This window comes from Sminthopsis crassicaudata, chromosome 2 (genome assembly GCF_048593235.1).
Source record: "Sminthopsis crassicaudata isolate SCR6 chromosome 2, ASM4859323v1, whole genome shotgun sequence".
Classification (NCBI taxonomy): Eukaryota; Metazoa; Chordata; class Mammalia; order Dasyuromorphia; family Dasyuridae; genus Sminthopsis; species Sminthopsis crassicaudata.
Window position 1 is genome coordinate 145,011,181 of NC_133618.1, and position 23,336 is coordinate 145,034,516.

A 23,336-nucleotide genomic window follows, 5' to 3' on the forward strand; every position below is an offset into this window, starting at 1 on the left:
TTTTTATTGGTAGAGTTTTCTCTGTCTCTGTCTTTATATGTCTGTCTCCTCTTTCTCTATCCCTCCATTGTTCCTGGAATGATTATAATTTACCTACTTTTAGCACAATTTTTGATAAAAGTATCTCTTACTCTTTTTGTGAAGGTATGCAGATTATATGATAATTCAATTAGATATATAATTAGATTTATAATTGGTAGGATGCCAAACTTAGAAAAATAGCTGTTAATGGTTTATTGTTGACATGGCAAGGGTCCCCAATACAGAGCCTTAGGGACCTATGCTTGGTCTTATATTGTTTAACATTTTTATCAGTGACTTGATAGTATCCCCTTCCAGTTTTTAAATGACACACACCTGGAGGGATAACCAACACACTGGATGATCAAGATTCAATAAAGATTTTGACAGGTAAGAAAAGACTGAATTTAATGAGATGAAATTCAATAGAGATAAATAGCCTTACGTTTGGATATACACAAAATACCAAATTCTTTAATACAAAATGGAGAAGATATGATTAGACAACATTTCTAAAATAATCTTGGTCAGTCAGGCAGTTAAATGGCATTTTAAAGGATCTTATTATATTCTAGACACTGTGCTAAAGTCTGGGGATTAAAAAAAAAAGAGGCAAAAATCTTTTTCTACTCTCAAGAAGCTGAGACAATGCAAAAAAAAACCATGTTGTTGTTCAGTAATTTTTTAGCCAGTCTGACTCTTCATGGCCCCAATAGGATTTTCTTGAAAGAAACAGTGATTTGTCATTTCCTTCTCCGGCTCATTTTACAGATGAGGAAACTGACGCAAACAGGATCACATAGCTAGTAAGTGTCTGAGGACAGATTTTAAATCAGGCCCTCCTGATTCCAGAGTTGTAGATCTTTCCACTGTTATGATGTAACTGCCCCAAACAGCTATGTAAAAACAAGTTATTTACAGTATAGTAATAAGAGAGAGATAGAGAGAGAGAGAGAGAGAGAGAGAGAGAGAGAGAGAGAGAGAGAGAGAGAGAGAGAGAGAGAGAGAGAGAGAGAGTGTTCTGGTACTTAGAGGGGTCAAGAAAAGCTTCTTATAGGAGATAGGATTTTTAAATGTAACATGAAGAAATCAGGAGAAAGAGATAAGGAGGTGAGAGAATTCTAGGCAATATTGGATAGGCACAGAAAATGTCTAGAGTTAGGAGATAGGGTGTCTTGTGCGAGGAACAGCAAAGTCACTGAATCAAGGGCAAAGTTAAAGGAGTAAAATGTAAGAAGAGTGGGAAGTATGGAAGGGACCAAGTGGTGCAGAGCTCTGAATGCCAAAGAAGCTACTAGGGAGTCACTGGAGTTTATTGAATTTGTGTGTGTGTGTGTGTGTGTGTGTGTGTGTGTGTGTGTGTGTGTGTGTGTATGTGTTGGTCAGATCAACTGACAGCTGAGTGAAGGATATCCTATGGTAGGGAGAGACTTGAGACCGGGAGGCCAAAAAGTAGGTTATTACAGTAGTCCATCTGGGAGATGCTGGAGGTCTATGTTGGGATGGTGGATGAGGGATGACTAAGAATGAGGAGAAGAGGGATGATTGACACCTGTATTGTTAGCCTGGGTAACCGAGAGGAGAGTGGTACTTTCAACAGTAATAGTGAAATTAGCAAGAGAGAAAAGAAAATAAGTTTAATTTGGGCATGTTGAATTTAAGATGCCTAAAGAACATTCAATTCTGAAAAGCCTGAGAAAAGGCCCGTAGATTTGGCCCTGATATAACTTTGGTAACTTTGGAGAGACTAGTAACATTGGAAGGCAAATATTCAGGACCTCAGTATAATAGTCTGTGCTACTCTTCCATATAGAGGGCTGAGTTCTGGAAGGATATAAAAGGAGAATGACCCAGTGAGTCAAATCCTGGAAATTATGTATTAAATGATTCACTGAAGAAAGGGGAATATTTCAATTACATAAGCTTTAAGAATGAATATAGCAGACATTTTTAAGCATTTGAAAAGTGGTCCATGTGCAAGAGAGGGATTTGACTCCAGAAGACAGAACCAGGACCACAACCGGGACCCTTCCTGTCTTCCAGTCTTTTTGTAATTATAAAATGACCTTGTCCTACCTATGAACCTTGTGATTCAGTGACACTGGCCTCTGGTGTTCTTCACCAAGACACCCATATCTGAACTCTGGACATTTCCAATGGCTATTCACTGTGTCTGCAAGTTGTAGAGAGCCAAATTCAGACTTGACATAATGAGCTGCTTAGAGTTCTTAAAAGGAAGGCTCTATGACCACTTGTTGAAGACTATATTATAAAGATAATTTCTGATCCTGAATGAGTTAATGCAAGCTGACCTTTGGTTTTCTTTCTAGCCTGAGATTCTGGAATACATAAAGGACTTTATAAATCTAATGTGCTATATAGCGCTAGCCTGTGACTCATTAGGCAGAGTTTTGACCTTGGAATCAAGAGAATCTAGTTCTAGTTCTGCTTCCAAGTAGTTGGGCAAGTTACATAGTTGCTCTGAGCTTTAATATCTGCATCTATAAAATGGGTTGCTATAAACAAAATTCTTTGTATTACAATGTATGAAGTACCATATAAATGTGAGCTGATATTTTCTTTTTTGGGGGAAGACTGGGTTGAGACAAATAGGTTTTTTCTACTATTCCTGCAAGCAACTCCCAAACTTTGTTTTTTGGCCAACATTTGAATAATTCTTTCTGGACTAGGCCTGTTCTATTACTTTTAATACTTTTCCTAGAAACAGTACCAAGAGATAGGATCCTTGATGTTATCATGAATAGTAATTACACTAACAGATACAAGTCTGGAATATGCCAGCCAGATGCTTATCACTCATATTCAACTTCCTCATCTCCATCTTTGAATATGCTTTAACTGTCTTTTTTTCTTAGTAGTTCTTACCCACATTTTCTTAGTTTTGAAGAGAATGCCTCAGAGGTTGGTAAAAATCTTATTTCTCGAGGTTCTTTTTTTCTCCCCACTTGCTGGAATTTTAAGTGTAAACTGGGCAAATAGTTGGGGCAATTGGGGCAATGGATAGAATTCCATACCTGGAGTCAGAGAACATTTATCTTCTGAGTTCAAATCTAGTGTCAAACATTTACTAGCTGTGTGATCCTGGGCAAGTCACTTAATCCTGTTTGCCTCAGTTTTGTCATCTGTAAAATGATCTGGAGAGGGAGATAGCATTATCTCTGCCAAGGAAAACTCAAATAGGGTTATAAAGAGTCAAACATGACTAAAATGACTGAACAACAATGACCGAAAATGTATATTAGGTAATCCAGTAGCTTCTCCTGGCAGGAAAAGTAGGGGAGAGGCATTTATGGCGCAGCCCTGTCTCCAAGATTTACCTACATACTCATTTTCTCACCAGGAGAATTGTTCTGCAGAGCTGTCTGGCATTTCAGCTTTGAGAGTCATGCATCCCAAGTTATTGCTCTTTCCCAGGTCTTTTGGAGCTAGTTGTAGGGATGACCCCTAAAGGGTCATTTAAAATGGACCCCTAAGGTTAAATTCTAAATATATAATCCTATAAAACTGTTCTTTGCAGGTGCCCACCCCCCAAAAAATGTAAGTGTAGTTCTAAGCTTTGATAGCTTGAACATTTAAACTTCAGCAACTTTAGAAGAACTACACTAAGACTTTTGGGATACTCTGTATGTGCACCAGTCCTATTCATAAATCCCCATCAGCATCAAGGCAAAAAAGGTGAGACTGTAGAGCCTGCTGAGCCCATCAGAAGCCTGCGGCTACCCTGGGACCTGGGTCAGGATGGGCATGAACATATTCACTGTGAAACTGGGGGATTTCAGTCGCCCGGGGCAGCTGCCAGATGGGAAGGGCTGCTGTGTACTTGTACAAATGATCCAGGTGTCTTTGTGAGACCCAGTCTCTGTGGTGACATCTTGTCATTCCACCCATAAATAGTTCCTGCTTCTCCAGGAAGGATTATTTAGGTGGCTTTGGGGTGGGAAGGAGGTCATCCTCTGTGTGTCTCAGGCCATGGAGGCAGCCAACCTTGCAACTCTGTAGTCATGACTTCATGGGAGACTCTGTTGAAGATAGGATCTGCTCCCCAGAGAAGCCCAACACCTCTGGAGGGACCATAGATTAACCTGTATTTCTATTTCTGTGGCTATAAGTTTGAGGAAGGCCCTTGTAGGGTACTAGGTATTTTCTTTCCTACCTAAAACCCCAAATCAACCCCTCCTGTCCTTACAAATAGATATGGGTTCGTTTAGCAAATTAAAAGTAGTTAAATGAGGCTTATGTATCTGGAGCCAAATAGCAGACGTCCAAGGGCTTTCATAGTGCAGAACACTGAGACCTGGAGTCACAAATATCTGAATTTAAATCCAGCTTCAAACACATGCTAATTTTTGTGATGATTAACTTCTTTTTGTCTCAGTTTCTTCATCTGTAAAATGGGGACCTACTGCCTAGGGTTGATTGTGAGGACTAAATGAAATAATAATTGTTATGCTTAGCACAAGTTCTACATAAATATTAACTATTATTATTGTCCAAATTCCTATTTGGCTACTTATTTTTTATTTTCACTTGATAGTATTTTTTTTCCAATTAAATGTAAAGATAGTTTTATTTTTTAAATAATAGCTTTTTATTTTCAGAATACATGCAAAGATAGTTTTCAACATTCACCCTTGCAAAGCCTTGTGTTCCAATTTTTTTCCCTCCCTTTCCCCCAACCCCCCTCCCCTAGACAGCAAGGAATCCAACATATTAAACACATGCACTTCTTCTATACATATTTCTACATTTATCATGCTACACAAGAAAAATCAGATTAAAAAGGAAAAAATGAGAAAGAAAACAAAAAGCAAACAAACAATAACAAAAACAGTAAAAATACTATATTGTGATCCACATTCAGTCTCTACTGTGCTCTTTCTGGTTGCAGATCATCACAAGTCTATTGGAATTAGTGATTTGGCCACTTATGACAATAACAAAAACAATAATAAAAATAGTCATTCAGATTTATATAGCCTTTTAATATCTATAAAGTATTTTCCTCATAACAACCCTGAGAAGTCACTAGTACCTCTATTTTAAAGATGAGGAAATTAGCTCTCAGAGAGGTCCCAAAGGGAATGTCACATGGTTAGTAAATGGCAGAGCCAACCCTCAAACACAGGCTGCCTATAACTGCTTTTGCTTCAGTGCTTTTGCCCCCCTTTTTCTCAGGCTCCTCTCACTAGCAAAGTGTGTGTGTGAGGGGGTCTCCTACCATCTTGAGGTTTGCTGTGATCTAGCTTATCTTGGAAGATTATAGCAACAATCTATGATCATGGATTTAAAATTGGGTCACCCAACTAATTAATGACAGAGACAAGCTCTAAATCTAGAGCCAGCATTCTTTCTTCCTGCACCATGATGCCCTGGAGAATGATAGCCCAAGAAGTAGCTAGGCAGAGCAGTGGATAGAGTACTGGCTCTGGAGTCAGTAAGACCTGAGTTCAAACTCAATCTTAGATACTTACTAGCTATGGGACCCTGGACAAGTCACATAACCAATTGCCTCAAAAAATAAAGAATGACAGCTTTTCTCTTAGCCCTGTTAGCTTGATTTCAAAACCTAGATTTCTGAGCACATTGTGGTAGAAATTATTTCACATTACTGAGAACATTATGAAAGAAGGAAGAACATAATGTGTATTGCTACCTGATTTATTTTTGCTGATGTAGATATTGTGGGGTTTTAGGGACTATTGAGAGAGGAGGAAGACATTTAGTGTTATTGAATGTTAAGTATCCTTAGATGACATCTGTTTACAGATTACAGTTTACAGATTTTTAATTGAGGCATATCAAGGAGAAGGAACACTATTATAACCTCAGAACAGCCCTCATAGCCTGCTGGTGGTTCTCTCTGCTACATTTCTTCCCATTCTAGTCCCTCCTCTACTCATCTCCTTAAGTGATCTTCCTAAAGTGCAGGTCTGACCACATTACCCCCTTAATCAACTCTAGTGGCTCCCTAGCATCTCCAGGACCAAATACAAAATCTTCTCTTTTGCATTCAAAGCCCTTCACAACTTGCTCCCCCCTCAACTTTCCCTTATTCTTAAGCCTTCTCCCTCCCTTCTATGTACTTTGTTATCTAGTAACATTGCCCTCCTTGCTGCTCCTTGCACAAGACATTCCTGCCTCCTAATATTAAGCATTTCCACTCATTGCCTCCCATGCCTGAAATATTCTCCCTCCTCATCTTTACCTTCTGATTTCCTAGCCTTCTTTCAAGTACTAGGTAAAATCTCATTTTCTACAGGAAGATTTTCCCATGTAGCCCTTTCCCCTTTACTTCTAGTGCTTTCACTCTGTTGTTTGTGTGCAATTTATCCTACCTGTAACTTGTTTGTACAGTTATTTGTATGTTATCTCCCCCTTCAAGCTCTTTGAAAGGAAGTATTATTTATTGAACCTTTTTTTTTTATCTAGAGTTTAGCACAGCGCCCACTACATAGAGGGTACTTAAAAAGCATTTACTGATCGATTATCACATAACTAGTGACAAAGTCAATTGTAAGGCAGAACCCAGAAACCAGACAATCTGGTTCTTAAGATCAGAGCTCTTTTCAGTCACTCATTCCCTTACTCTCTTCTTCATACCCCAAGCAGATGCAGATTCTCAGGAGCTAGGAAGGACTAACGTTTTTGTTCTTCTCTCTGAGGCAAGAAGGACAATTTCCCTCATGGATCTTCAAGTGACTGGTTGAAAGCTTGGAGCTAGAGGATGGAATAGTGAGATTGGGGAATAGATAAAAGCACAGTTTGGTTGGAATATAGAGTATATAAAGGCAAATAAAGCAAAACATTCCTGGAAAGATGGTGAAAATCAGGCTTTGAGACTTTTCTGTTGGGAAAGAGAATTAACACAGTCATTCTTTGATTCTTAGGTTCACAAGATCTGGGTGAGTCAAGTTTCTTGGAAATCAGAAGCTTCAGAAAAAGCTCTGACCCTTTTCCTTCAATTCAACCTTGCTAGTCTTAAAATTTATGGTAGAATTAAAGGATAGAGGAAAATGAGTCTTCTTCTTTCCCCCCTGTTCCTTGCCCTAAGCTATGCTACAAGTCACCACCTCTCTTTTCCCTTACCATTCGACATGTATAGGATTTTGCAAATCAGAACTAGTTGGAGTGTCCTTCCAACACCCTACATCTCAGCAGCTGTTCAAGTTTCCAACATTTGCTATTTGTGTGACTTTGCCTCTCTAGGCTTCAAGCTAAGAAATTTCACAGCTCTAGATCAATGACCTACAAGTAATGAACTAAAAGCATGGAAGAAACGCTCTCTCCCTCAAAACCCTCAGTATCTTTCCTGAGAAGGATTTGCAAAACTTTTACGTTTTTTTGCAAGTTACTCAGACAGGTAGCACACTGCCCCCCCTTGGAGTGGAAAGCACCCACCCCCCTTTCACTGCTCCACAGCAAAGGTCTCCACCCTAGTCTTGATGGGATACCAGACCAAGGAGGATATCAGGTTAATGTCACAGGAGAAAAGTGCTTTCTTTCCAGCTCAGATCAGGGCATAGAAGGATGCTCAGGGTATCATCATGCACCTTTTTCCAGTCTCAGTCCCCCAAGAGGGTGGGGCCCAGTGAGCTTATGCTTTTGAATAAACCGCAGTATTGGCAGTCCTCTCCCTTTCCAGCAGCAGCCCAGATCAAGTGCAGGAGATAAGCAGAGTTGGCAAGCCAGTAGAGCAGCCTGTCCTGGCACAACTTTCAATCGCAATTGTGCAAACATGACCCTCCTTAAATTCTTTATGCCAACCCTGTTATCTTGTTAGCAAACAGGGATCAACCAACATTAACCCCAGCCTTACAAAATCCCTCGGGAAGCTAAAATATATCACAGAGCAGCCACATAGCGACGAACAAACAGACTGGCAAACATTAAAGAGCAGCGTTCCATAACCTGATCTCACCTATCCTTTCAAGGGCTACAAAAGTTTGCAGTGATCTCAAATTGTCCAAGTTCTTTAGCTTTTTCTTAGTCTCCATTCTGCTTGAGTTCTCTGCGGCTTGTGGCTGTATCTTCCTTCTTCTTCCCTCGGTTTTTATGTCACCCCTCTCTCCTAGTCCTTTTCCTGCTTATCTGATCATTTCTTTTCAGGTTCTTTAGCTCAGCATCCTTGTCCCAGCCTTTAAAGATCTGTCCTAGGTTTCCTCTTCCCTCTGCTCTTTTTGGTGATCTCATACATTCTTCTTGGCGCACTTATAATCTCTTTACAGATAATTCTCAGATCTATACTTGCAGCTCTAATCTCCAGTTTCCAAATTCCAGTTTTTCATTGCCAGCTACCTACAGAACATCTCTGCCTGTGTGTCAAAATCAACATATCCAAAATGGGACTTATTATTTTCTCCCTAAACCTTCTATTCCTGGTAACTTCCCTATTTTTTGTGGAAGGCATGCCTTGCAACTCTCCTGTCCTCCTCTCTACCCCAGTCACCCAAGTTTCAAGGTACATTGAATCATACTTGATTCTTCTTTGTTCTTTGTCCAGTAAGTTGCCAAGCTATTGATTCTTCCTCTGTAAGACTGCTTTCATATATCTTTTTTTTACTCACACAGTGACCATCCTTACTTCCTGTGTGACACTGGACAAGTTATTTAGCCTGCCAGAGTTTTCATAGCTGTAGTATGAGTAGGTTGGATTGGCTAACCCTTCAAATTTCTTCCAGTTCTAATCCTATAAATTTGCGCAGACATAGGTGGGCAAGCATGAGAAGAAGACAAGCAAAAACAAAGATGCTAAGGAAGTGAGTAAGATTAGGGCTGGGAAGCTATGGGGAGAATAAGTGAATGATGATAAAATTAGATTAGTAAGGGAGAGTGTTGAGTTATAAAAGTTGAGGAGTTCAAATCTAATCTGATAAGAAATAAATTTATGAGTGAGGAGAAGCACATTAGAAATGATGTTTATGAGTCAGAAATAAGATGGCTCTGACATCCAGCAACCCAGTTGACCACTCCCAACATTCCCCCAAAAACAATTTTAAAGTTACTGCTCAAATCAAATTTTGGAATAACACAGCAAACAACAGGTCAGAATGAGACATTCTTCCAGCCCAAAGCAGCTTAGGAGGTCAGCAGCAGAGATCTATGGAACAAGGATAGGAACAGGCTAGAGCATGTCAAGACCACCAGCAGTGGATTCTGGAGGTGGTATGGCAGTGATGGCGGGGCAGCAGCAGCCACAGGAGTCAGGAGGGACCAGAGACAGTAAAGGGGTCAGACAAGTGGTTAGAAAGAGATTGCAAGAAACTGTTTGCTGCTCCTAGGGACAGCTGATTGGCAACTCTCTTGCCAATAAAATGTTCTCAGTTATAGTTTCAGATGGAGAGGACCACTTGTGGTCAATACAGGGTACCAGGAGTCTCAGTCACAGTTCTGAAGCAGAGAGGAGCACTAGCACTTGTGACTAGAGGAGAACAAGGGACCTGGTCACAGTTCCAGTCGGAAGAGGATGTTAGCACCTGTGACTGCAAGGGAGCAGAGCTCTTTCTGGCCAGAATGAAGACCACACCTCTTCACAGATCACACCATCTTGGAAACACTGAGATTTGCAGGCCCCCAAAATTAGCTCTGAAAATAACAGCATGAAAAAATCTGATGCAGGGGACAATGCCTTCTCACTCCTGGGTGAGTAGAGACCAACTTTGACATAAATTTCAAAGCCAAGAAAGAACATGCAAAAAACCCCAGAGCAAATAACAGAAAAAGAACTTGATTATAAAAAAGACTAAGACAAACTCAGAATATAATAATATGAAAATAGCTACAAAAAAGCCTCACAGAAAAGTGCTAATTGGATCCAAACCCAAAAGTTAAAAAAGAGAAGAAGAGTTAAAAAAAAAAAAAAGAGAGAGATCAAAGTGGTTGAAGAAAAATTTGGGAAAGAAATGAAAGTTGTTTTTGTTTTTGTTTTTGTGTTTTGTTTTGTTTTGTTTTGTTTTTTTTCCTGAGGCAATTGGGGTTGAGTGACTTGCTCAGGGTCATACAGCCAGAAAGTATTGTGTCTGAGTTCAAATTTAAACTCAGGTCCTCCTGACATCAGGGCTGATGCTGCCCCATGAAAGTGATTTAAGAAAATTATGAAAAGGGAATTAATGGAGATCAATGATAGTTAATTAATGGTAATTATTGGTAAATTATTAATGGTAATTAATTAATTAATAGTAAAAGAGACACAGAAATACTAAAGAAAATAGCACTTAAAAACAAGATTGGCCTAATGTAATATAAAAATTTACTGAAGAAAAGAACTCCTTAAAAAAGCTTAATTAGTCAAATGGGAAAAGAGGCACAAAAGCTCACTAAAGGAAGTAATTTATCGAAAATTAGAATTGGAAAACTGGAGGCTGATGACTTTGAGACATCAAGACAAAAATAAAACAGTCAAAAGAATGAAAAAATAGAAAAAATGTGAAATATCTCATTGGAAAAAAAACTGACAGAAAATAAATTGAGAAGAGATAATTGAAGAATTATTGGACTACCTGAAAGCCATGATCAAATGATGAGCTTAGCCATCTTATCTCAAGAAATTGAAAAAACTGATATGATAGCTCACATCCAGAAAGTTAAATAAAAATTAAAACAATCCACTGATTTCCTTCTGAAAGAGACTCCAAAATGAAAACCGCCATGATATTATAGCCAAATTTCAAAGCTCCTAAGTCAAGGAGAAAATACTACAATCAGTCAGAAAGAAAACATTATCGTGGAACTATAGTCAGGATTATACAAGATTTACTAGCTTCCACATCAAAGAAGTAGAGAGACTGAATGTTATGTTTTAAAAGACAAAGGAAGTAGGATTACAACTAAGAATAACAAGCCCAGAATAACTGAGTATAATTCTTCAAGGGAAAAAAGGGATATTAAATGAAATAGATGAGTTTCAAGCATTCCTAATGAAAAGACCAGAACTGAATAGAAAATTTGTCATTCTAAAACAAGATTCAAGACAAGCATAAAGTAAATATTAAAGAGTAATCATAAGAGACTCAGTAAGATTAAAATGTTTATGTCTCTATAGTGGAAGATGATATATGTAATTAAAAAAAAACTTTACCATTATTAGGGAAGTTAGAAGGACTTTGCATAGAATGAGTTGATTATGTTGGGATGATCTAAAAAAAAGATAAGGTGAAAAAGGAGGATGTACTGGGAGATGGGGGAAAGGAGAGGTGAGGGGGGGTTAATTTCTCACATAAAAGAGGTTTGCAAGAAAGGGTGCATACTGGAGGGGAAAATAGGAGTAGGTGGTCAATGCTTGAACCTCATTCTCATTGGAATTGGGTTCAAAGAGGGAAGAGCACACACATAGAGGTATAGAAATCTATCTCACCCAGTATAAAATAGGAGAGGAAAGAAGGGGATAATAAATATGGAATGGTGATTATAAAAGTGAGAGCAAATTAAAGGAGGCAGTATCCAGAAGCAAAACAGAAATATTAACATGGAAGGGAGGAGGGAGAGGGGGGGAAGGGAAGGAGAAAAAGAGGGAGGGAGAGAGGGAGGAAAAGAGATAAAGAAGGGAGGGAGGGAAAGAAAAAGAGAGGGAGAGACGGGGGAAAGAGAGAGAAGGAGGGAGGGGAAAAGAGAAAGAAAGGGAGGGAAGGAGGGAAAGAGAAAAAGAAAGGGAGGGAGGGAAAGAAAGAAAGAATGAAGGAAGGAGAGAAGGGAAGAGAGGGAGAGAGGGGGGAGAGAGGGAGGGAGGAAGAGAGAGGAAGAGAAAGAAAGAGGGAGGAAGGGGGAAGGCTAAGAAAGAGAAGAAAACAGGAAGGAGGAAAATACATAGTAGTCATAATCATGAATGTGACATAAAATGGAAGCAGATAGCAGAATAGATTAGAAACCAAAATACAGCAATATGTTGTTTATAAGTGATATACTTGAAATAGAAAGACATACATAGAGTTAAAAAAGGGCTAGAGCAGAATCTATTATACTTCAGCAAAATAACTTGATTTACATGAACTGATGCAAAAAAATTGGAAGATCACAGTGTGCCTAGTAACAGAACTGTTGTAATGATGATCAATTGTGAAAGACTTGGGCACTCTGATCAATACAATAATCCAAGACAATTCCAAATGACTCATGATGAAAAAAATTCTATGCACCTCCAGAAAAAGAATTGGTAAACTCTGGATCAAGTTGCAGAATATTTTTCTCACTTTATTGTTATTATTATTATTATTATTATTATTATTATTATTGCTTCCCCTCCCATAATATGGCTAATACAGAAATAGTTTTTGCATGATTTCTCATGTATAACATTAATATCATTTTGCTTGCCTTTTTAGTGAGTGGGGAAAAGGCTAATGGGAGAGAGAGAATTTGGAACTCAAAATATAAAGAAAAAAATGTTAAAAAAAAAAAAAACTAAACAAAAGAATATTAGAGAAAACTCATTCCAGAAGCAGAGCAGATTGACTCAGGGAAGGCTTGAAGGCAGGGCGAATGGATAGATGGTTGTCTTATTATTCTAGCTATGTATTAATGAATGCCTGGGCTAATGTGAGGCTGCTAGGGATAGAGAAGAAGAATTGGATCTGGGAGATGATGCACAAAATGAACTGATGGAACTTGGTAACTGATTGGATAAAGAGGAATGAAGGAGGAGGAGTAAAAAATAGTTCTAAGGTTACAAATGTGTGTGGTATGATTCATAAAATTCTATAAGTGGGAAGGAACTTTATAAAGTTAGTCCAACTCTCTTTTTTTATAGCTCATAATAGCTGATAATAGTACCTTTAGGTTTACAAAGCACTTTCCTCACAACTCCATATGAAGAATTCTTATTTTTATCACACTTCTTTCGTGGATAAAGACCACTAGTTATGGAGAAGAATAGTGACTTGTGGAAAATCATGCAGTTAGGTTTTAAATCTGGTGTTTAGATAGTCAGGAAGACCTGAGTTGAAATCTAGCCTCAGTCACTTACTAGCTGTGTAACCGTAGGCAAGTCACTTAACCTATACTTCAGCTTCAATTGAAGAATGGGGATAATAATTAGCACCTACCTCCCAGGGTCATTTGTGAAGATCAAATGAGGTGATATTTGTAAAGTGCTTAGCCCTCTGCTTTCCACATTGGAGGCACTCAGTACCAATGTTCCCTTTCCTTCTCACTCCAATTTGGGGCTTTCCCCAGATACCTTGTACTCTACAGCTGTTTCTAGAAGAAGAAACAGAACTCCAGAGATTTGAAATAATTTGTTCATGTTCACAAAAACATGTATCAACAGAACCAGATGTCTCCCAACATTTAGCCTAGGGGGAGCCAGGAAAGCTGAGTGGAAAAAGTGCTGTCTTTGAAGTCATGGTACCTGGCTTTAAGGCCCAGGTTTGCCATTTTTTACCCATGAGGCTTTGAATAAATGTCTCAGGCACTCATTTTTCTCATCTATCAAATAATGGAATTGTCCTAGCATTTCAAGTCTGAATCTATGATCCTATGATTGTTGTTGTTGTTTTTAACCAGTATATATTGCCCTCTGCCTTCCCATTTGAGTCACACCTAGAATCAAAGCTTACTCATCTCCTTATCTTCTACCACCCAGGTCAGCCAGAGGCACTGTGCGTGTGGTCCAGTGAGTATAGGTTCCATTCTCAAACCCCAATCCTTAGTGCTTTCATCTCCTTTGGTGCTCAGGCTCTAGCCTTAGTCATCTTTTCCCTATCCCATAGTACAGAACTTCAGATGCTTGAATCATCTTTATCTATTTCTCCCCTGTCTATAAACATGGTCTAGTCTCCCCTAATTTTTTTGCTTAGACGACTCAAAATTTCCATTTTATTCTATCATCTTTTTAAAATCTATTGTCCTGTAAATATCCTCTGTTTTATAACCAAATTCTTAGAAAAGCCTATCCAGATAGGGGAAAGGGAACCATATATACAAAATATTTATAGAAGCTTTTTTTTTATGGCAGCAAAGTACTGGAAAATAAGAAGGTTCCCATCATCCCATCAATTAAAAAATGGCTGACCAAATAAATTGTCACGTATGAATGCAATGGATTATTAATCATACTGGTAGAGAATGAAGTGAAGAGCCAGAACAATTTTATTCAATAACAACAACACTTTAGAGTGCCTTTTAGAAAAAACAACTCTGATTTTAAAGACGGGAAAGTGACCTGCATACGCAAGAATGTTTGTGGCAGCCCTCTTTGTAGAATGTTTGTGGCAGCCCTCTTTGTAGTGGCCAGAAACTGGAAACTGAGTGGATGCCCATCAACTGGAGAATGGCTGAATAAATTGTGGCATATGAATATTATGAAATATTATTGTTCTGTAAGAAATGACCAGCGGGATGATTTCAGAAAGGCCTGGAGAGACATGAACTGATGCTGAGTGAAATGAGCAGGACCAGGAGATCATTATATACTTCAACAACAATACTATATGATGATCAATTCTGATGGACGTGGCCCTCTCCAACAATGAGATGAACCAAATTGGTTCCAATAGAGCAGTAATGAACTGAACCAGCTACACCCAGCGAAAGAACTTTGGGAGATGACTATGAACCACTACATAGAATTCCGAATCCCTCTATTTTTGTCCGCCTGTATTTTGGATTTCCTTCACAGGCTAATTGTACACTATTTCAAAGTCTGATTCTTTTTGTACAGCAAAATAACTGTTTGGACATGTATACATACATTGTATTTAACTTATACTTTAACATATTTAACCTGCTGTCGGGGGGAAGGGGTGGGAGGAAGGAGGGGAAAAGTTGGAACAAAAGGTTTTGCAGTTGTCAATGCTGAAAAATTACCCATGCATATATCTTGTAAATAAAAAGCTATAATAAAAAAAGAATTATTAAAAAAATAAAAGAACTCTGAAAGACTTAAGAATTCTGATGAATGCAATGGTCAACTGAAATTTCAGAAAACTCAGGGTGAAACCATCTCCTGAAAAAGATGAGCTCAGAGTACAGATTGAGACATATTTTTTGAATATGTTCAATGTAGGAATTCATTTTGCATGGCTATGCATATTTGTTAACAAAAGTTCTGTTTTTTTTCCCCAGTGAGTAAGAGGGAAATAAAATAGATTTTCATTCTTAAAAAAATTTAACTTAAAAAAAAATACACACACACACACACACACATATATATATACATACTTCTTATCTTTTCTTCCCCCCATCTTACTCCTCAACCCTTTGCAATATGAACTGAAACTGCTCTCTCCAAAATTACTGGTGACCTTTTAATAACCAAACCTGATGATAGCATCTTTATTCCCTTCTTTATAATACTTACCTTGATTAATCCCTCCCTCTGGCTGGATACTCTCTTTATCTGGGCTTTCATGAAAGCACTTTCTCCCATTTCTTCTTCTACCTATCTGGCTACTCCTTATCAGTCTACTTTGCTTTATCTTCATCCAAGTTCTATCCTATGTGTACTATACTCCAAAGCATTGTAGTGAGCTTTTTTCTCTTCTTTTCCCTTCTCTTCACTTTTTTTCCTTCTCTTCTCTCCTCTTCCCTCCTCTTTATATATTATTGAGCTTTGTTACATTAACTTCTGTGAGTTCCATTACCAACAATATGCAAGTGACAAGTATGATCCAGCTGCTCTCCTGAGCTCCAGTCTCAAATTATCAGCTGCCAGCATTTCTAGCTGCATGGCTGTTGGCATGTTAAACTCAACATGTCCAAAGCAGAACTCTTCTCTTCCTCCTATTTCAGATGAAGATTCCATCAAGTTTCTTCTCAATCATATCTTGAAACTTCAAGCCAACCTCAACTCTTCCCTTTTCCCCTACCCTCCCAGACACAATTAGTTGCCAAGTTTTATTGATTCTACCTCTACAATATCTGCCACAATCTTCACCTACTTTATGCTTCTACTAAAGCAGCTACTTTAGACTCTCATCACCTTTCTTCAAGATCGCCGCCTAATTGCTCTTCAATTAGTGTCTCTATTCTTCACTTTATTTCCCATATAGCTGAAAATTCATATTCCTAAGGCATGGGTTTGACCAAGTCACTTCCCTGCTTACAAAGTCCCATGTCTTTTTTCTTTTTTCTTTCCTTTTTTTTTTTTTTTTGTTTTTGTTTTTTGGTTTCTTGGATAAAAAATTATTTGGTATTTAAAGCTCTTCACGATTTGCTTCCAGTTTACCTTGACAGACAATGCATTCAATTCTTCACTCACTTTTGCATTCCAGTCAAATGGGCATTTTTGTGTGAGCCCACGTCTGAAATGTTTATCCTCTTTATTTCTGCCTTTTAATAGCTTTTGCTTCTTTCAGGGTTCAAATCAGTTGCTATCTCTAACATAAAGTTACTATTGATCCTGCTGTTGCTAATACCCTTCCCTAAATGTTATATATTTTCTATTTACTTGCTTATGTAAATATATTGTTACAACAAATTAGAATGTAAGTTTCTTGAGGGCAGAGACTTTTTTTTTTTAAGAAATATTTCATCTCATTTGCTCCTCACTATAACTCTGGTGCTAGACCACCATTTTACAGTTGATGAAACTGAAGTACACAGAGATTAAGTGACTTGCCTATGATCATACAGCTAGTAAACTCTTTGAAGTAGCAACTGTGCTCAGGTCTTCCTGACCTTGGTCCAATGCTCTCTCCATGTGCTAACTGCCCGTTGGTGCTGTTCGGATGAGAGGACTTTAGAAAACAGAGTTTCTATAGAAGCTATCCTATAAAACATAGGATAAAACATGGCCTACCTAGTGACTGGGAAAGAAGGGAAAGAGGCCCATAAATCACAGAGTAGGTTGGGTGCAGCTTCTGCTAGTGCTGCTGTAGCAGGGGATGGAGAAAATGGAGGGAAGGAAACTAGAGAAAATGACAGATTGCTTGATTCAACAGATGGAATTGGATCTCTTGGTACCTCTTCTAAGTACCAGCTTTTATTTTTCATCTCTGGCTGGTTTGTTAGGTATATGCTTAGGCATTATCTTCAAAATTCAATTGATAAAATTCCAGTAGCTTGGTAAAGGTGGGATATTCTTTGTGGGTTCCTGTTACCATGTTAATAGGGATTATTAGGTTTATTTCTTTTTTGTTTTGTTTTGTTTCTCCATCCTAAGAACATATATTTCTTTCTACATAATTCACATTTCCTGGAATATTTGGTAAATGCATTTTGTATTTAAGTTTCTATTTCCTTCTTTTCCCACTTCGCACAAGAATTGTTTTATTTTTATCTTGGTCTTCCTAACAAGCACAGTTTGACCCGAAATTGATTTGTTGCTTGTTTTATCCATCTTTGAAGTTAATGTGGAAATTGAAGGCAAATTACACATGGGGTTGGAATGTGGGCACTGCAGTAAAATATAACCTGCCATCACTATGTTTTGGAATTCTAATTAGTCCTCCAGCAATTTACTGTTCTTGAATTAGTAATTTTAACTCTAGTCTTAAAATTGTTGCAATAAATAGCTTATTGGCAATTTACTTGAAAGCATCATAGTTTTTTTTTAATAGAAAGTTTGCCTTGAAGTTCACTCATCTGTAAAAAAATTTTTTTTTGAGATTCTGAATCCTTAATTTCATCAGTGCAAGAACTCTCAATGGGGGAATTCTTTCCATCAACAATTTTTGATTGATAGAACTTAATTTGCCTGGAATTATTGAGAATGCTTTGCTGCATTGCTAGTATGTGTGAAAAGCAGAATTAAAGCCAAGTCTTCCAGACTCCAATGGCTAGCTCTCTATCTCCTACTTAAATTTCAAAAATTTATTGTAGAACCTTGCATGGTCTTCTCTTAGGTTATATGAATCATTTAAATGAGTTCTAGAGTAGAAGGCTAGAATGGATCATTATGTGAAATTTTTTTTAAAAGGGAAAGTTGAAGTTACTGAGGTGATCCACTTAGGGAACAGTAGGTTGAAGAGTGAAATAAATAGTGTATGAAATAGACTTCTGGGCCAGAGATGGTGACTGGCTACTTTCCATTTTGAGAATTTGAGAATTCCAATGTGAATATTCAGCAAAGGAACCAGGACTAAACTTGAAACAGCAGAGAACATAACTTGAACAGGTAAGACATGACTGAACTTGACTAAGCCTTGAAATATGCTGGATTAGGTTACTGGGGAAGAAGTTATAGGCAGATTTTCCTTGGACAATCTCATGGACTCAGCCTGTAGGCAATGAAGTCAAGTAGGTAATATCTTGAAACTATTTTTCATCTGAAAATTCCTTTTTTTCTTTTAGAGAAGTAAAAAATCCAGTTTTTTGTTCATCTATAATTTCTTCCTATAGAGAAGCTGACACTTTCAAATTATTTTGTATATACTAATTTATGTCCATGTTTTCTCCCACAATAGAAAATAAATTCCTTAAGAATAGGATTGTTTCATTCTTTGTGCTTGTATTTTCAGTGCTTGACACATGGTAAATGTTTTATAAAGTCTTACTGATTGATCTCAAGAGTTTTCATTCTATAGGCTCACTCATGTCTGGGGGTCTCTAAAATTCTTCCCTAGACCTTACTGCTGCTGCTTCTTTCCCCCCAGGATCTTTATATCATTCACTTTGTTCAGCTTCTCTTTTTCCTATCCTAGGTAAGTGGGTGTGATCAGAAATAGCAGTAATGATAACTAGCATTTATGGTACTCTAAAATTTACAAATAATTTTATGAATACCTATACTGTAATGAATTCTCTCTTTTTATCTGGAGAGAGAGGGTAAAATTGCAAATATTATGGTATGATTTTGAATTCTTGAACTCCAAGCAAACATATCTCAAGAGGTACCCTCATCTTTTTGAAACTGAAAAACTATCATTCCATCTCATATCTCTTTTTGCCCAGATTGTCCCATGCTGGGAATTTTCTCACTTTTAACTTCTATCTCTTAAAATCCCCAGCTTCTTTCAATGTTCAAGCTCGGGTTGGTGTAGAGGATCAGTATTAAATAAGTCCATGAACAGCAAGAATCTGGTCCAGGTGTTACTTGAGACTTGCTCTCTGTTAGGGCTAGGCATTCAAACTATTGGCTCACCATCTCCCTTAACAATTTTTGAAAAACATACTGGGGATAAATTTAGAATAATCTTGATGAAGAGTGCATGTGACAGGAACAAAACATCACATCTAAGCTATTTACAACTCTCTTTTGACCAATACTTTGCCATTGACAATTTCTGCTTTTTACAACTCTGTTTTGATAAATATCTTACTATCGATAATTTCTGTTATTGATGATCTGTTATTATAGATATCTTGTTATTGCTAGTTAAGGTAAATTGAAATGTCAAAGTATGGCATATGCATTAACCCTGGAAAGTATATAGCATCATCTGAAGGTAACTGTTGTTAATGTAACACTAGCTTAGATTAATAAATAGAGATTGCAAAGCATATCTTCCACCTAGCTCTGGATATTCATTCACTCTTGTTATTCACTGGAAATAGCCTCCAACTGGTCTGCCTTCAATGTGAGATTCATCTGCCAACTACTAGTTCCCACTCTCCAATTACAATGTATTTCTTTGGCCCCTATTTTGTATTTACTTTTTTATATGTAAATTATTTTCTCCAAGTAGATTGGAAGTTCCTTGAGGACAGGTACAATTTCTTTTAAATTTTTAAAAATTTATTTTTATAGCCCTAGGAGCCAGCACACGAGGAGTGAGTGAATCCATTTGCTTTTCACTGATGTTCTATATGGAAAAGTGGTAAGAAAATGAGATTGGGAAGGATCTCTCAATCTCTCTTCCAACAGAAAAAAAATGTTGTTGGAAGTGATAGCTAGGTTGTGTGGTGGCTGGAGCAGTGGATTTGAAGAAGGGAAAGATATGAGTTAAAATCCCACTTTTAACACTTACTAGCAATGCAACTGGGCACGTTATATAATCTGTCTGCCCTCAGTTTTTGCATCTAAAAATGGGGATTATAATAGAACCCTCTCATCTCTCAGGATTATTGTGAAGATAAAATGAGATAATACTTGTAAAATACTCTATGTTGTTTAGTTGTTTCATTCATGTCAGAGTTTTTATGTCCTTATTTGGGGTTTTCTTGGCAAAGATACTGGAATAGTTTGTTGTTTTTAAATGCTATTATTATTTTAAAAGTTCCCAGGGATGCATTTTCTATATATTTTAGAGAGGAGAAGATTCTAAAAGAATAAAAATCCTCTTAGTCATTTGGTCTATATTTATTAAGCTCCTATTGTTTATCAGGCATTGCGTTAAGTTTTAAGCATACTGGTAAATATTACTGCCTGATTTCAAGGAGCTAACAAATCTCTTTCAAATAACCTTGTATTTTATTATCTATCTATCTATCATCTACTTATCTATCTAACTTTATATTTATTAATTTCATACAATTTGTGATATATCTTTTTCTATATACTCATTTTCTCCCCCATTAGATTGTAAGCTCTTTAAGAGCAGGTTTCATTCTTTGAATTTATATCCCTAGAAGCCTAGCACAGTTCCTGTGACTTAGTAGGCCCTTAATAAATGCATTTTGATTGATCATAAAAGTCCACAAAGATGACATCAGTAACTACTGACTCATATTCTTGCTTCTTATCTCAGTTGAGCTTTTTACCTTTCTCCTGACTGTGAAGATATCTGAAAAAGCCAGCTGTCAGCTTTGTTTGGTAAGCTCCTAGGACACACCTCAATGACTTGAACTAACTCAATAAGCTCTTAAATAAATAGGACCTTGGAGCTCTCACCAAGATTGTGCTTGGCAACAGGTGTAGACTACAGCCAGAGGGAATTATACATCTGACACTTTTAATAATAGTCTCCACCCTCTGTGCCTGTGACAAAGTAAGAAGAAAAATCATCCCAAACCTAAATTTGTGAACTTTTTTTTTAAATGAAAGACTTTTTTTTCTTTTAGGGGTATGTGGAAGTGGGTTTAAATGGACCTTAATGATGGGAAAGGAAGGGAGTCAAGACATGGAGATTTAAGGTTGGTAACCTCTTGAGATCAAGTAGTTTAACATTCAGGAACCCTGAGGTATTTCAGCTCTGAAAGAAACTTAATTGACCATCACCTATTAGCATTCTTTCTACCAGTCTTGATTTGCTATTAAATTTAATGGGAATTAAATTCCTAAGTCACTTTCCAAGAAGTGTGATGTGATGCAGGCAGGAGGGTGAAGGAGCCATTTTGAACTGGTTCTCAATAATTTTTCGGTATAAGTCTTTACACCTCAGAAATCTGCTGACATCTCAAATCAGGACTCAACTTATTATTTTGTGGATTGCCTAGGCTTAAGAAAGTGATGAAAATGTTAATAATGCAGACTGAATTTAAAAATGTATCCAAAATTTTAAATGACCTAAGAGGAAAAATGCCCATTATCTCCAGAGAGAACACTGATGAATTCTGAATGCAGATTGAAGATCGTTTTTTTTTTCTTTTACTTTATATTTTTCTTGGGCTTTTGTGTGAGTTTTCTTTTGCAACATGGCTAATATAGAAGTATGTTTTGCACAACTTCACATGTATAATCAGTACCATATTGCTTGTATTCTCAAAGGGTGGGTAAAGAGAAAGAAAGAGAGAATTTGAAAAGGAAATAGTTTCCTAAGTGGGAACCAGTGAAGTAACTGACCCATTAGTTATATGGTATTTGACTAAAATGAGGGTAAGTTCAGGAATATTATAGCCAAATTCTAGGACTCCCAGGTCAAGGAGGAAATAATGCAAACATCCAGAAAGAAACAATTCAAATATAGTAAAGCCACAGTCAGGATAAGAGTTAGCAAGATTTAGTAGCTTCTGCATTAAAGGACGGGAGAGCAATGGAGCTAGGACTGCAAAAAAGAATCACTTACCCAGAAAAAAACTGAGTGTAATCCTTCAGAGGAAAAGATGGTCATTCAATGAAACAGAGGATTTTCAAGCATTCATGATGAAAAGACCATAGCTGAATGGAAAATTTGATTTTCAAATATAGGACTCAGGAGAAGCACAAGGAGGTAATCAGGAAAAATGATATCCTAAGGAATTTAATAAGGTTTATCTGTTTACATTCCTATATGGGAGGATGATACTTGTAACTCATTAGAATGTTCTCATTATGGCAATAATGAAGGATATAATGAAGGCAATAAAGAAGGAGTATATATAGACAGAGGGTACTGATGTGAATTGAATATGAATGGATAATATATATTTTTAAATGATGAAATTAAGGGGTGAAAAAAGGGAAAGGGAGAAGTTGAATAGTACAAATTATCTGCCCTAAAAAAGAAGCAAAAAAAAAAAAAAGCTTTTACAGTGGAGGGGAAGAGGGAGAGGAGAGGATGAGTGAGTGAATCTTACTCTCATCCGAATTGTCTCAAATAGGAAATAATATACATATTCAATAGGGATATAGAAATAAATCTGACTTCAGGAAAATAGAAGAGAAATGGGATGGAGGGAGGGTGTTAAAGAGAGGAAATATTGGGGGAGGGAGTAGTCAGTAGCAAAACACTTTTGAGGAGGGACAGGGTAAAAGGAGACAGACTAAATGGAGGGAAAATACAATTAACAATAGTAACTGTAAAAAAAAATTCAAAGCAAGTTTCTCTGATGGAATATTATTGTTCTCTGGAGCATGATGGAGCAACATGATCTCAGAAAAAAAAAATAAACCTGGAAAGTCCTTCATGAACAAAGTTAAATGTACTATAATATACAAAGTAATAGCAATGTTCTAGGATGACCAGCTATAAATAACTTATTTTCACTAATACAATCATCCACTTCTATTCTGAAGGATTTATGATGAAAAATCCTAATCATACCTGGAGAAGGAACTGATTGAGTCTGAATATAGATTGATGTATTCTCTATTTCTCTTTCTAATTTGCTCTGTTTTTTTTTAACTTAGTTTTTCTTGGGAGTTTTTATTTTCATTAGGGCAGGAGATTTATGTGTGTTTTTTTCACAACTTGAGTTTTATGGAAATGTTTTGTATAACTTTACCTATAGTTTCTTAATTATGGGTGAGAATAAGGGAGAGAAACTAGAACTCAAAAATTTTAAAAACAAATATAAAAAATTGTTTTGAAATAACTAGGGAAATTATTAAATAAATTTTAAAAAGAAAAGGACTAAAGTTTTTTTTAGGGGGTGGAGAGTAGAGGGATGTCAGATTGTTATCAGACTAGTGAGGGAGATAGAGAATTTTAACTTATATTCTTATTTGTGTAGCATTGCTTTCCTCCAAATTGATTATGGAGGATGTCCCAAAAGTCTTAGTACAATTTAAACCACAATAGAGTTGTTAGCTTTAATAGCACAGATTTGCACTAAGACTTTTTGGG

General features: G+C 37.1%; 1 protein-coding gene across 1 annotated transcript in view; it reads right to left on the bottom strand.

Annotated features, from left to right (window-relative positions):
* The window catches only part of C2H8orf74 (chromosome 2 C8orf74 homolog), a 55,896-nt gene that overhangs the window by 16,191 nt on the left and 16,369 nt on the right, over positions 1 to 23,336 (bottom strand). The window lies entirely within an intron of this gene.